General features: G+C 40.4%; 1 protein-coding gene across 16 annotated transcripts in view; it reads right to left on the bottom strand.

The window, feature by feature from the left end:
• DLG2 (discs large MAGUK scaffold protein 2) overlaps positions 1-16,003 on the bottom strand; it is a 2,338,778-nt gene that overhangs the window by 783,403 nt on the left and 1,539,372 nt on the right. The gene's annotated exons all lie outside the window — the stretch shown is intronic.

Here is a 16,003-nt window from a genome sequence, read left to right as displayed (position 1 = left end):
ATTAACAATTAGAAATCAGTGAGAAAAAACTAATTTTCAAGTAAAAATCCATGATTTTTATAAAATTCTAATTTTACTTTACTGTCCCTTCTTTACAAGAATTTAAACATAGTTCTTGCATTATGGAGGCAAGAACCAGGCAGCCGCATTAACTAATGGAGCCCGACAAAAAAGAAATAATGAAGGGGAAAAAAGTGAACGGATGAATGAATGAACTAAGTAAATTATTTACCTGATTTATAAACACAGGCATTTATGGGTTCTCTTCCATAAGGAATTTGACTATGGTATCATTAACTGAAGGTATAATCATAACTATAATCAGCAAATATAAAGAACAATAGACTTTACTTATATGTGTCCACCAGACACTTAGAGCATGTTTTGATTTTCTAATTATATGAGCTAATTGGTGAATCACATTTTATTGTGTTACTACATTATCAAACAGGCCTAAACCAAATTTGATTTTCTGGGCTTCAGCAACTTAATGACTCAGGGGAGAGAACTTGAAGATGTTAGAACTAAGCTTTAGCAACTTTACAGTTTTTTTTATTTTGTTTTTCACATGTAAAAATCAAAACTCAAACTCCCTGTGTGTTCCCATATTAATTCTTTTTTTTTGTTTTTCAAAACTGTTTTCAGTTGACAGAGGAAGTCAGAAAGGGAAGGCTGAGTTAATGCAATGTGTTTTAATTCTCACAGTATGGCTCCATGAAGCTTTTCTTCGCTTCGTCGCTCTCTAGAGTGGAGCCCTTCACACTATTAAAGTGCTGCAAATTGCGGTGGGGAAAAAGAAAAAAAGAAAACTTCAAAGAGAAGAAAACAACAAGCCTATGATAATAAATATCAGAGGAGAAAATTCTGTAAGGAAGTGCTTAACAGATAAGAATATTTTAGTGACATACATTGCAAAGTTGGGGTCTACCAAAATCCTTCCTTAACATTTGTATGATCACATATGCTGAATTATAAATCCTAGAAGCATTATTTATACATATCCAAGTTTGTATTCAAAAGTTCCCCAGACAGCTACATGAACTATTGATGGCTTTACATTTACTCCATGGGTCTTTAGTTTTCAACCCAAGAAAGCAATGCTTCATTTGCCTGATTCAATAGTATCCAGGATCTCTTTAAAGGAAGGGAAGATGACATCCAGGTGGGGATGTAACCTTCCTTTTAGAAGAAAATATTCCATGACTACAACTGGATCTAGTGAAATTATAAAGGAGTGAAAGGATTTTAGCATAGGTGAGGCAATATTTCAAGCTTTACCTGAGGAGCATTTAAAACACAGAATGACATGAAAGATATTTAAGAGGTTCTAGAGTTTACTGCTTCATCACTAAGAGAGCACGATCTACGCTGCCTAAGGGTCCCTAAGAAAAGAAATCCTACACTGATCCTTGGCAAAGACCTCAGGGGAAAGAATGAAATAAAAAAAAACTAAGAATACTTCCATTTTAAACATAAGTGTTATAAAAATGGACTGTGATATTTGTGCACATTTAGTAGCTTCTCAGGTAGAGCTTGCAGAAGGCAATGGCACCCCACTCCAGTACTCTTGCCTGGAAAATCCCATGGACGGAGGAGCATGGTAGGCTGCAGTCCATGGGGTCACTGAGGTTCGGACACGACTGAGCGACTTCACTTTCACTTTTCACTTTCATGCATTGGAGAAGGAAATGGCAACCCACTCCAGTGTTCTTGCCTGGAGAATCCCAGGGATGGGGGAGCCTGGTGGGCTGCCGTCTATGGGGTCACACAGAGTTGGACACGACTGAAGTGACTTAGCAGCAGCAGGTAGAGCTAGTGGTAAAGAATCTACCTGTCAATGCAGGAGATGCGAGAGAAGCAGGTTTGATCCCTGGGTCAGGAAGATCCCCTAGAAAAAGAAATGGCAACCCTCTCCAGTATTCTTGCCTGGAAAATTCCATGGACAGGCTACAGTCTATAGAGTCACAAAGAGTTGGACATGACTGAGCAACTGAGCACAAGCAGCACAAATACCTTTCTAGAGGAGTATACCAATTCAATAGTCTTTAAATACTTTGGTTCACATTTGCTTAGAGGAATAGTTGCTTACTGAGTGGTAAAGAGCCAAAAGGTATGAATAGTAATTCCCTCTGAGCCATAATTTTGTGTATTCTTACTCTGAAAAACCAAGAAAAACTGTCATGAAGGGCCTCCCATCATCTTCTGGGGGATTTACAGACAATCTATTGTCTCTGCCTTGATGGTCTCACTCTACTTCCAATTAATCTAACAATATATGCCATTTAATTTAAAAACAAACAAACAAACCAAAAACGGGCTTTGGGGCTTCCCTGGTGGCTCAGTGGTGAAGAATCAGCCTGCCAATGAAGGAGACTCTGGTTCGATTTCTGGTCCAGGAAGATCCCGACATGCTGAGGAGCAACTAAGCCCCTGCACCGCAAGTACTGAGCCTTGTGACTCTAGAGTCCGGGAGCCACAACTACTTAGCTGCAACTACTGAAGCCAGCACACCGCAACTATAAAGACCAAGCTCACAGCTGGAGAAAAGCCCATGCGGCAACAAAGACCCAGACAGCCAAAAATAAATAAAATTATTATTATTATTTTTTTATAGGGGGCTTCCCAAGTTGTGCAGTGGCAAAGAATCTGTCTGCTAACACAGGAGATTCAAGAGACATGGGTTCAATCTTTGGGTCTGGAAGATCCCATGGAGGAGGGCATGGCAACCCACTCTAGTATTCTTGTCTGGAAAATTCCATGGACAGAGTCTGGCAGTCTACATTCCATGAGGTTGCAAAGAGTTGAATGAGACTGAACACACATTCAATTTTGGCTTCCCTGGTAGCTCAGCAGTAAAGAATCCTCCTGCAATGCAGGAGATGCAGGCAGGAGACTGGTTTGATCCCTGGGTCAGGAAGACTCCCTGGAGAAAGAAAATGGCAACCTACTCCAGTATTCTTGCCTGGAAAATCCCAATCCATGGAGTCACAAAAGAGTCAGACATGACTGGGCAATTAAACAACAAACAACATTCTTCCTGAAAAATACTGCCAAATACAATTTTTTTCTTGGCCAGCAATATCTCCTGTGAGGTTTAAGCACCCTGGTAATGTTTTATGCTACTGATGGTTTGCAGCCTGTACAGTTGCATGGAGATGGTTCCGGTTAACTCAGATCTGGCTCTGACCATCACCCAGCATCATCTCTCCACCTGCAGAAGTGAGAGGATTGGCAGCTTTCTAGACATGGAGGGTCAGTAAAGTAGATGGAATTTCCCAGTTTTGAAATATGTTTTTGTTCAGATACTTGATTTTTCTGAACCTAATGGTTATAGAGTGTCAGCTGGTAGGTTTCCATGGTGGCTGGAAAATCAAATTGATGCCACATATTGCCCTGTCCTATTCTGAACATCTAGCCTTCCTGGCCTCAGATGGAAGTTAAGACAAGAGCATAACCTATTCAAATTCAAACTTGGTATTTAAAATTCTAACTTCATAAACTTTAAATACTTTATATATGTTTTTCTCTTCCCAACAGTCTTTAGCTAATTTCACTGCTTTTTCCTTTTTTTCCCTTCAGTGCTATAGTAACCACCTGTCTGGGTGATAGTATAATTCGATTTGAGATCTATTTTTATTTCCTGAAAAGAGGTTTTTCATGAATAAGACATGTGAACTATTCCATGTTTTAATGTTCTTTAACTGGAATCCTAAGTAATGATTCCTTTGAATTTTTTGTTCGTGTCTATATTGTAATTTCATTAAAACTAACAGCATTCTAAAATGTTAAGATGAATGAATTTCAGACATCCCCATATCACATATTAAAACAAACGCTGAAACACGAATATCAGAGTGTTGGCTTTTTAGGACAAAGCGATTCTACCCAATGAGCAAGTATTGAGCTTGCATGATGTGCCAAGAGATATGAGAGGCACTGAGAAAATAAAGATTTTAGTATATTATTCCTATTCTCAAGAAACATACAGTCCTTATAGAGGTACCAAACACAAACATTAAAACCTCACAGAAGTGTGATATCTAATATACAAAATAAAGAAGTGAATTTGAGCCACAGCCCCTCTGTTGCCACATACAAGAGCTATACAGATCCATTTACTATTGGCTGTGTATATATATTTGATTCCTAAGTAGTATAGAATATGATAGTAGTGGACTAATTCTGCCCATTATTATAAGTGATTATAATACAGTAAATAAGACATCTCAATCTTTTGGCTTTTAGCATATAAGGCTGAGTGATGAATTTCAACGATGGTTTAAAGGTATCTACAACAACCGGCTTAAAAAAAGAGTATCTATCCATATATTTATGCCATTTGTGTATCTTAAATTTATTTTTTAAAAATTGAAATATAACTGCTTTACAATGTCGTGTTAGTTTCTGCTGTACAACAAAGTGAATCAGCTATATGTGTATGCAGGTGAAAACAATAATTACACACCCATTAAAATGTCTAAAAATAAAAAGAGAAATTTTAGTTACAATAGCACGATTATCTTTATGAAATTGTTGAGAAGAATAAATGAGAGAACACATCTTAGCTGCCTGGCACATGGTAGGCATTCAGTAGTGAGAGCTGTTCTAATGAGTTTTGGATTAACAGTCTGCAGGGTCACAAAATTTATTTGATCAAATACTGAATATTGACTCATTTTTCTCTCGTTCTCTCTCATTGGGGCACAAGGGATCTTTGATCTTCACTGTGGCATAAGTGGTCTTTAGTTGTAGCATGCAGACTCTTAGTTATGGCATTTGGGATCTAGTTCTCTATGGACTGGAACCTGGGCCCCTGCACTGGAGTTTGGAGTCTTAGCTACTGGGCTCCCAGGGAAGTCTCTGTTTTCTCTTTAATATTCCCTTTCCCAGTTTGACCATCATGTTGCTCTGTTACTGGCACTCACTTTCCCAAGGCTGATCTCGTGGCATCCTTCATCTTCCCATCTTCATGATATAAGACTTCATTTTACTCTTTTTTTTTTTTTAAACCCCTGTAGCCTCTTGCCTGGAGAATCTCAGGGACGGGGGAGCCTGGTGGGCTGCCATCTATGGGGTCGCACAGAGTTGGACACGACTGAAGCGACTTAGCAGCAGCAGCAGCAGCAGCAGCTTCTGGCACCATGCCTTCTTCATAGTATGTTTCTAGAAGAATCTTTAGAACCAAGTCACGGGAGAACTCTAAAAACTGCATTGTTACTGAATTCTTCTCTATTAGGCAGCTCCTATTGACTGCAGTCTCTTCCTATGAAATATGGCTTCTTCCATCTTGGGACAGTTTTTATACACACGAATGAGGTGATAAGTGGGAGTCGCTCAGTCATGTCTGACTCTTTGTGACCCCATGGACTGTACTCTGCCAGGCTCCTCTGTCCATGGAATTCTCCAGGCATCTGAGCCAGCAGGGAAGCACTGCTGCTAAGTCACTTCAGTCGTGTCTGACTCTGTGTGACCCCATAGACGGCAGCCCACCAGGCTCCCTTGTCCCTGGGATTCTCCAAGCAAGAACACTGGAGTGGGTTGCCATTTCCTTCTCCAAAGCATGAAAGTGAAAAGTGAAAGGGAAGTTGCTCAGTGATGTCTGACTCTTCGCGACCCCATGGACCGCAGCCTACCAGCCTCCTCTGTCCATGGGATTTTACAGGCAAGAGTACTGGAGTGGGGTGCCATCTCCTTCTCTGAGGGAAGCACTGGTAAGTTCTAATTTATATACTGAATATATGAATTAAAGCATGATCTAACAGTTATTGTGAACCTACCATGTGATAGGTATAAGCCCTGGAGAGACAGGCATGAATGACATATGACTCCTGGCCTCAAACAACTCACTAGCAGAGGAAGACTAATGATAATAGGCAACAAAGTGATATGACTGCTGTGCTAATGCCTGTGATTAGAGCAGCTGCAGAGACAACATAAAGGAAGGGACATGTGATTGTACCTAGAGGTTGTCAAAAAAGGTTTCACAGACGAGATGGTATGAACCAAAAGTGTTCAGAGGCAGATGTCTATCAGAATGGGAAGGAAAGAGATGAGCCTATCAGGGCATAGGGAACAGCGGGGACCACTTCTTCAGAATGCTCTGTGAGGGAAGACAGTGGCCTGAGAGTCATTAAGACCTGTGATGTAGTCTTGATTCTGTGGTGTAACACGATGGGTAACTCTGGCAAGGTCGTGGTGCTTCGATTTTCTCATGCAGATGGATGATCTCAGAGGTTGCTCCCTGCGCTGACCTTCTCACATCAGGGCTTTCCTCTCCACCTACTGTTGAAATCATATTTACTTTGCCTGTCACTTTCATCAAGGTGCACCCAACCTTGACTTAAGGGCTTACTGAGGACTTTTCTATTAATTCTCTATTCCAAAGATCCCAGTCGACAACCCATATTCCTACCAGCTAATATCTCCCTAATCTCCAGGGACTTCGGGCATGTCCCTTCTCCTTGATCTTGTCAGCATCAGGAAGGAGACTAGCTGGCAGGATCACCTGCTCTCCTTCGCTCCACTCAAGGACTTCACCTTCAGCACCTTCCCCATTTCTTCTTAAAGATCTCAAGTCTACAGGTAGAAATAAAAGGTAGCTCTTTATCTTTGAAAAAGGAAAAAAAGGGGAAGTTTTGCTCTACCCTCAATCCAAAAGAAAGAACTGAAGGCTGATATTAATTATCTCCATCCTTTTTTCAAACACATTGAACTTTACATATCTTTGCTGAATGGATGAAAAACAAGTACTAAAACTGATAGTTAATAAACCAGCATGGAAGCTCTAATCAGGATGAGAGCATCAATAAACAAAGCCTGTAGGTTTGTCACACACAACTAAACTGTCCATCACTTTCTTTAATAATGTCCCTCCTTCTAGATTGTTTCCACTGCCTAAAATTGTATATGCTCTTCATATTAAGAGGAATTATTACAGAGAAATTAAAACCTCAGAAGATGGAATCTAAAAGTCCCAAATTCCAATTGCAGTTCTGTCACTTATATAAGCCATTGGAATTCATCTTTGCTAAGCATCATACCCATTAGTGTAAGGGTTAATATTGCTTCTTTGAATAGCAGTAAGCAAAAAATTTTCTGGTTAAAATTTAGTGAGCATCTATTTTAATATGTCATATATTTGGTTATTTTAGGAATACTATTCAATTATAATGAGATTGGTTTACAAATATACAACATTATAAGAAGTTAAAATTAGAATACATAACATGTCTTAATGACCAGGATAACCACGATGGTGTGATCACTCACCTAGAGCCAGACATCCTGAAGTGCAAAGTCCAGTGGGCCTTAGGAAGCATTACTATGAACAAAGCTAATGGAGGTGATGAAATTTCAGCTGAGCTATTTCAAATCCTAAAAGATGATGCTTTGAAAGTGCTGCACTCAATATGCCAGCAAATTTGGAAGACTCAGCAGTGGCCACAGGACTGGAAGAGGTCAATTTTCATTCCTATCCCAAAGAAAGGTAATTCCAAAGAATGTTCAAACTAATGTACAATTGCACTCATTTCACATGCTACCAAGGTAATGCTCAAAATCCTTCAAGGTAGGCTTCAATAGTACATGAATGGAGAACTTCCAGATGTACAAGCTAGATTTAGAAAAGGCAAAAGAACCAGAGATCAAATTGCCAACATCTGTTGGATTATAGCCATTACTTTGCCAACAAAGGTCTGTCTAGTCAAGGCTATGGTTTTTCCAGTGGTCATGTATGGATGTGAGAGTTGGACTGTGAAGAAGGCTGAGCGCCAAAGAATTGATGCTTTTGAACTGTGGTGTTGGAGAAGACTCTTGAGAGTCCCTTGGACTGCAAGGAGATCCAACCAGTCCATTCTGAAGGAGATCAGCCCTGGGATTTCTTTGGAAGGAATGATGCTAAAGCTGATACTCCAGTACTTTGGCCACCTCATGTGAAGAGCTGACTCATTGGAAAAAACTCTGATGCTGGAAGGGATTGGGGGCAGGAGGAGAAGGGGACGATAGAGGATGAGATGGCTGGATGGCATCAATGACTCAATGGATGCTGAGTCTGAGTGAGCTCCGGGAGTTGGTGATGGACCAGGAGGCCTGGCATGCTGCGATTCATGGGGTTGCAAAGAGTCAGACACAACTGAGTGACTGAACTGAACTGAACTGATGGATTATAGAAGAAGCAAGGGAATTCCAGAAAAACATCTACTTCTGCTTGATTGTCTATGCTAAAGCCTTTGACTGTGTGGATCACAACAATCTGTGGAAAATTCTTAAAGAAATGGTAATACCAGACAACTTTGCCTATCTCCTGGGAAACCTGTATGCAGGTCAAGAAGCAACAGCTAGATTCAGACATCAAACAATGGACTGGTTCAAAATTGGGAAAGGAGTATTTCAAGGCTGTATAGTGTCACCCTGCTTATTTAATTTATATGCAGAGTACATCATAAGAACTGTCAGGCTGGATGAATCACAAGGTGGAATCTAGATTGCCGGGAAAAACATCAATAACCTCAGATATGCAGATGATACTGCTTTAATGGCAGAAAGTGAAGAGGAAGTACAGAGCCTCTTGATGAGGGTGAAAAAGGAGAGTGAAAAAGTTGGGTTAAAACTCAACATTCAAAAACTAAGATCATGGCGTCTGGTCCCATCATTTCATGGCAAATAGATGGGAAAAATTGGAAACAGTGACAGACTGTCTTTTGGGGGGCTCCAAAATCACTGCAGATTGTGACTGCAACCACAAAACTAAAAGACACTTGCTCCTTGGAAGAAAAGCTATGATACACCTAGAGAGCATATTAGAAAGCAGAGCCATCACTTTGCCAACAAAGGTCTGCATAGTCAAAGCTGTGGTTTTTCCATTAGTCATGTATGGATGTGAGAGTTGGACCTTAAGGAAGGCTGAGCACCAAAAAATTGATGTTTTGAACTGCGGTGATAGAAAAGACTCTTCAGAGTCCATTGTACTGCAAGGAGATCAAAGCAGTCAATCCTAAAGGAACTCAAGCTAGAATATTCATTGGAAGGACTGATGTTGAAGCTGAAGTTCCAATACCATGGCCCCCTGATGGGAAGACCTGAGTCATTGGAAAAAACCCTGAGGCTGGGAAAGATCGAAAACAGGAGGAGGAGGAGATGACAGAGGATGAGATGGTTGGATGGCATCACCAACTCAATGAACATGAGTTTAACCATACTCTGGGAGATGATGAAGGACAGGGAATCTTGGCATGTTGCAGTCCATGGGGCCAGAATGAGTTGGACACGACTAAGTGCGTAAACAACAATAGCAATCATAGAATTTCATATTTTTAATTAACACTCACAAACTACAGAAATAACTGCTGATATTCTTAGTTAAGATTCTAATTTTGGTAAGAGAACTATTCTTATTTACCTGAATGTGTTCTTACCAATAGGCTCTGATTTCAAATTAAAGTTATAATCTTAATTAGACAAACTTCTGAGTTCTGTGAACTGCTAAATCGTGTGCTAAGTTGCTTTAGTTGTGTCTGATTCTTTTAGACTTATGAACCATAGCCTACCAGGCTCCTCTGTCCATGGGATTCTTCAGGCAAGAGTACTGGAATGAGTTGCCATACCCTCCCCTTCACGGGATCTTCCAGATCTAGGGATCAAACTCCCATCTCTCATGTCTTCTGCATTGGCAGGTAGGTTCTTTACCACTTGCGTGAAGTCGCTCAGTCGTGTGTGACTCTTTGCGACCCCATAGACTGTAGCCTACCAGGCTCCTCTGTCCATGGGATTTTCCAGACAAGAGTACTGGAGTGGGGTGCCATTTCCTTCTCCAGGGGACCTTCCAGACCCAGGGACTAAACCTGGGTCTCCTGCATTGCAGGCAGATTCTTTACCAAACGAACTGCCAGGGAAGGCTCTCTGAGAGCAGTCAATGGCATTCAAAGCACAAGCGAATAACAGTTAAGAAAGCATCACAATACACCAAGTGTTTGAGCACTCCCAGATACAAACCACCTGGTCAATTGCAAGCAAAGTGTCCAAGAGAATCGAGAGCTGAAAACCCACACCCAAAAGATTTAGAAAATAGAAACAGAGTGAGTGCTGAACCACAATGTAAGATTTTATAAATATGATGATGTTAGCAGATAGTTGAGGACATTTTCTTTTCCATTTGGGTATAATGACAACTACAGTGTGAGGCAGATTATCAGTCATCCATTTCTTCATCTTTGCCTTCTTTCCTTAATTCCCTGCAATCTTGTTTGTGTTCCACCACCACTGAAAAGCTGAGCTCTTGAGGGTCAACAAAGTACCATATTTGAATACACTGATTTTTTCCCAGCCTTCATCCTACCTGGTTTTCAATCGGTATTTGACAATCTGGAGTGTAACTTAAAATTCCCCTTTTGTCACATGGCTGATATTCTTGCTGGTCTCCTTCCTGCTTCTCTGTCCATTGGAATTATATCCATTTCCCTTCCTCTTGACAGATATGAGCATTCACAAGGCCTGCCCTTATTGGTGTACAATTTTTACCTGAGTTTTCATCTCACAACTTGATTTTCTAAGTAAATGCCTAAGTATCACCCCAGTCTAAATAAACCTGAAATACAACTAATCATCTTGCCCAATTATAACCATCAGATTCTCCAGCCTACTCCATATACAAGAGAATCCTCTTTTTCATATATATCCTGTGTATTTCTTATTCATACCCAACATCCTATTTTAAGACTTACAATATAAGTTTCTTAGGATCACTGATATAATATCTCTGTCTCTTTGTTTTTTCAAATCAATCTAGTGTTCACATCCATTGAGATTTTTCTTTCTAAAAAGCAACATTTCCACCATGTAATTTTACTGCATGAATAGCTTTCTTTTTCTTTACCTTTAAAAAACATTCCAGACTATCCACCAGCTGTCCCCAATCTACTTGTCTAGCTACAGATCTTAGATCTTATCTTCAAAAACATTTTCTAGCTAAGTAACTGAACTTAAATAAAATACCTCCTTCTTTGGCATCTTTATTAATGTCATACACTCTACCATAAATGGACCTCCCAGGTGGTGCAGTGGTAGAGAGTCTGCCTGCCATGGCAGGAGCCATGGGTTCTATCCCTGGGTGGGGAAGAGTCCCTGGAGTAGGAAATGGCAACCCAGTCCAGTAGTCACGTATGCCATGCTGCACCTCCACCATAAATATATTTACTTTATGCTTATTAAAATATTAATTTAGAATAGTTTTGAATGCCTAGAATTTCCCAGGTACTAAGTTGGCATCTGATCCTATCACTTCATGAGAAATAGATGGGGAAACAGTGGAAACAGTGTCAGACTTTATTTTGGGGGGCTCCAAAATCACTGCAGATGGTGACTACAGCCATGAAATTAAAAGACGCTTACTCCTTGGAAGAAAAGTTATGACCAACCTAGACAGCATATTCAAAAACAGAGACATTACTTTGCCAACAAAAGTCCGTCTAGTCAAAGCTATGGTTTTTCCAGTAGTCATGTATGGATGTGAGAGTTGGACTGTGAAGAAGGCTGAGCGCCAAAGAATTGATGCTTTTGAACTGTGGTGTTGGAGAAGACCCTTGAGAGTCCCTTGGACTGCAAGGAGATCCAAGCAGTCCATTCTGAAGGAGATCAGCCCTGGGATTTCTTTGGAAGGAATGATGCTAAAGCTGAAACTCCAGTACTTTGGCCACCTCATGCGAAGAGCTGACTCATTGGAAAAGACTCTGATGCTGGGAGGGATTGGGGGCAGGAGGAGAAGGGGATGACAGAGGATGAGATGGCTGGATGGCATCACTGACTTGATGGACATGAGTCTGAGTGAACTCCAGGAGTTGGTGATGGACAGGGAGGCCTGGTGTGCTGCAATTCATGGGGTCGCAAAGAGTCGGACACGACTGAGCGACTGAACTGAACTGAAGTTAGGTCCTAGAGATACAATAGTAAACAAAACGCAGTCCCTATCTCCATAGAGCTGGATTCTATTTGGGGATATGGGACGCTTCCATTTATGTCAGTCAAAGGCTGTCTCTTCTATAAAGTCAAAAATTTTTTCTTATCAATCTTCTGAAAATCACTACTCTATTCTCTAAATCATCTTCCCCATGCTAATAGCCATAATGATATTACTCTTACTACTAGTATTAGAACCAGTACTACTGCTTTTTTTCTCAAGTATCTAATACATGCTAGGCACTATGATAAATTGATCTAATAATTAAAGTTAAAAAATCCTGGGGCTAGACATTTTAATGTTAATTTTACTATTGAGAAAGTTAGGTTTCTAAGCTAAGCAACTTCTCCAAGGTTATACAGTCATAAAGGGAAAGTGAAAGTGTTAGTCACTCAATCATGTCCGACTCTTTGCGACCCCGCGGACTGTAGCCTGCCAGGCTCCTCTGTCCATGGAATTTTCCAGGCAAGAATACTGGAGTGGATTACCATTCCCTTCTCCAGGGGATCTTCCTGACCCAGGGATCAAACCTCGGTCTCCCTCATTGCGGACAGATTCTGTACAGTCTGAGCCAACAGGGAAGCCTGAACACAGTCATGGGTAACATAAAATTGGGACCATCTTGCTCATCTTTCTCATCACTTAGTAATGGGAAGCATTTATGCTCAATCCAAACTTGTGGAAGAAAATCAAAGAAGGAGTGGCTCTAAGGAGAGAGGAAAAGAATGGGACGTCTCTAGAGCTTGAATTGAAGGGAATTTTAATGTTAAATCACCGATCTTTCTCCCTGGTCATCCAGACCTGTCTTTCTCTCACTGTACCTGTGGTCTTCCTTATAGTCCGGCTTCTCACATTGTGCTTCATCTTTCCTGATACACTGTCCTCCTGTTCAGATGAGACACTGTATTTTAGATGTATTTTCTCCTGTGGTACCTATCATACTGACTTGCCCATAGTAGTCAGTTCATAAATAGTTATTGAAGAAATAAATCAATTGCACCGTGTTAAGATCTCTTTTTTTGCCACGGATATTTTAAAATCTCTTTGTATTTAAAAGTCCTACTTACCATTGTCAGTTTGCAAAGGAATGAACTTGCTTTAATTTCTCTCTAATCATTTTACTTCAAAGCTTGCAAACAATAAGCTCTCTCCCCTTTTCATCTGAATGTAAGTCACAGTTTCAGCATACTTCAACATCAATCCATCGACCAACAAATATTTGTTGAGTGACTCTCCCCGCCTTCTTTACTAGTTCATGTGATCTCTTTTAATCTGATTTCAAAAGTACATCAGTATCTTCACAACCTTGGAAAAGAGCTACAGCACTTTATCACTCTGCTAATTCATCTGCTCTTTCATCAAGATCACATGAAGAAGTTTTTTAAGTTCTATGATTCTGGAAAAATGCTTTGGTTCACTCATTATAAAACAAACAAACAAAAAGGTCAGATCAATCTCTTTGGATCAGATGCTAAGGGAGAGCATTCTGTTGTTTTATGCTATTTCACCTTTCCTGAAGCACTTTGGGGCTTCCCAGATGGCTCATCAGTAAAGATTTTGCGTGTTAATGCAGGAGATGCAAGTTCAATCCCTGGGTCTGTAGGATCTCCTGAAGTAGGAAATGACAGCCCACTCCTATACTCTTGCCTGGGAAATCCCACGGACAGAGGAGCCTGGTGGGCTATAGTGCATGGGGTCGCAGAGTCAGACATGACTTAGTGACTGAGCGCACGCACGAAGCACCTTAGGATTATGACAGGGGACTGAGTATGAATGCTGCTCCTGGCTCCACCACCTAGCCAGTTGACAAATATGGAACCTGGAAGCTTTCAGGTTGTCTATATGTAACCTTTTTCAGAGTATTCTAACAACAGTATTAATAATCAACATACTGTATTCACATACATTATTATTTGTTCCTCATATCAATTCTAGGTGGGTCAGTATCAATATCTGAATTTTATAGATGAGTAAATAGCCCATGGATGATAGATAAATTGCTTGAAATTCTTCAGTTGGGGTTATGATATAAACCTACATTTTTAGGACTCTGAATCTAGAGATGATTCCATTACATTATGTTACACGAATAGGTTTTACTGTAAAAGTGAGAGATAACCTGGCTGAATTATATGAAATTGTTGATGTTTAATTGTTTTTAACTTAAACAATTCTGCACATTTCAACCTGAGAGTTGAAAATGACTTAGTATGGTGAGAAGATGCTAGAATTCTACTCAAGCTGCCTGGGTTAACAGCATGACTCTCTCACACTCTAGTTATAAAATGTTGAGTGAGTTACTTAACCTCTCTGAGCCTTAGCATTTGTATTTACAAAATAGATGGTAATTATATTATTGAATGATATAACTTTGTAAAAGTTTAGTGTTTAGCACCTAGTGAACCCTCAAACTAGTGAACTGTTCACCTAGTGAACAGGCAAATTTGGCCTGAGAATAAGGAATGAAGAAGGGCAAAGGGTAATACAGTTTTGCCAAGAGAACACAATGGTCATAGAAAACACCCTCTCCCAACAACACAAGAGAAGACTCTACACATGGACATCACCGGATGGTCAACACCGAAATCAGATTGATTATATTCTTTGCAGCCAATGATGGAAAAGGTCTATACAGTCAGCAAAAAACAAGGCCGGGAGCTGACTGTGGCTCATATCATCAACTCCTTATTGCCAAATTCAGACTTCAATTGAAGAAAGTAGGGAAAACCGCTAGACCATTCAGGTATGACCTAAATCAAATCCCTTATGATTATACAGTGGAAGTGAGAAATAGATTTAAGGGCCTAGATCTGATAGATAGAGTGCCTGATGAACCATGGACGGAGGTTCGTAACACTGTACAGGAGACAGGGATCAAGACCGTCGCCATGGAAAAGAAATGCTAAAAAGCAAAATGGCTGAGGAGGCCTTACAAATAGCTATGAAAAGAAGAGAAGCAAAAAACAAAGGAGAAAAGGAAAGATATAAGCATCTGAATGCAGAGTTCCGGAGAACAGCAAGGAGAGATAAGAAAGCCTTCCTCAGTGATCAATGCAAAGAAACAGAGGAAAACAACAGAATGGGGAAGACTAGAGATCTCTTCAAGAAAATTAGAGATACTAAGGGAATATTTTATTCAAAGATGGGCTCGATAAAGGACAGAAATGGTATGGACCTAACAGAAGCATAAGATATTAAGAGCTGGCAAAAATACACAGAAGAACTGTACAAAAAAGATCTTCATGACCAAGATAATCATGATGGTATGATCACTCACTTAGAGCCAGACATTCTGGAATGTGAAGTCAAGTGGGCCTTAGAAAGCATCACTATGAACAAAGCTAGTGGAGGTGATGGAATTCCAGTTGAGTTATTTCAAATCCTGAAAGATGATGTGGGAAAGTGCTACACTGAACATGCCAGCAAATTTGGAAAACTCAGCAGTGGCCACAGGACTGGAAAAGGTCAGTTTTCATTCCAATCCCAAAGAAAGGCAATGCCAAAGAATGCTCAAACTATGGCACAATTGCACTCATCTCAGACGCTAGTAAAGTAATGCTCAAAATTCTCCAAGCCAGGCTTCAGCAATACGTGAACCGTGAAATTCCAGATATTCAAGCTGGATTTAGAAAAGGGAGAGGAACCAGAGATCAAATTGCCAACATCCGCTGGATCATCAAAAAAGCAATAGAGTTCCAGAAAAACATCTATTTCTGCTTTTTTGACTACGCCGAAGCCTTTGACTGTGTGGATCACAATAAACTGTGGAAAATTCTGAGATGAGAATACCAGACCACCTGACCTGCCTCTTGAGAAATCTGTATGCAGGTCAGGAAGCAAAAGTTAGAACTGGACATGGACCAACAGACTGGTTCCAAATAGGAAAAGGAGTACGTCAAGGCTGTATATTGTCACCCTGCTTATTTAACTTCTATGCAGAGTACATCATGAGAAACGCTGGGCTGGAAGAAGCACAGCTGGAATCAAGATTGCCGGGAGAAATATCAATCACCTCAGATATGCAGATGACACCACCCTTATGGCAGAAAGTGA

Source organism: Oryx dammah, unplaced genomic scaffold (assembly GCF_014754425.2).
Source record: "Oryx dammah isolate SB20612 unplaced genomic scaffold, SCBI_Odam_1.1 HiC_scaffold_15, whole genome shotgun sequence".
Lineage (NCBI taxonomy): Eukaryota > Metazoa > Chordata > Mammalia > Artiodactyla > Bovidae > Oryx > Oryx dammah.
Note: the sequence above shows the minus strand (reverse complement) of the source record. Positions and strands in the feature narration are given on the sequence as shown.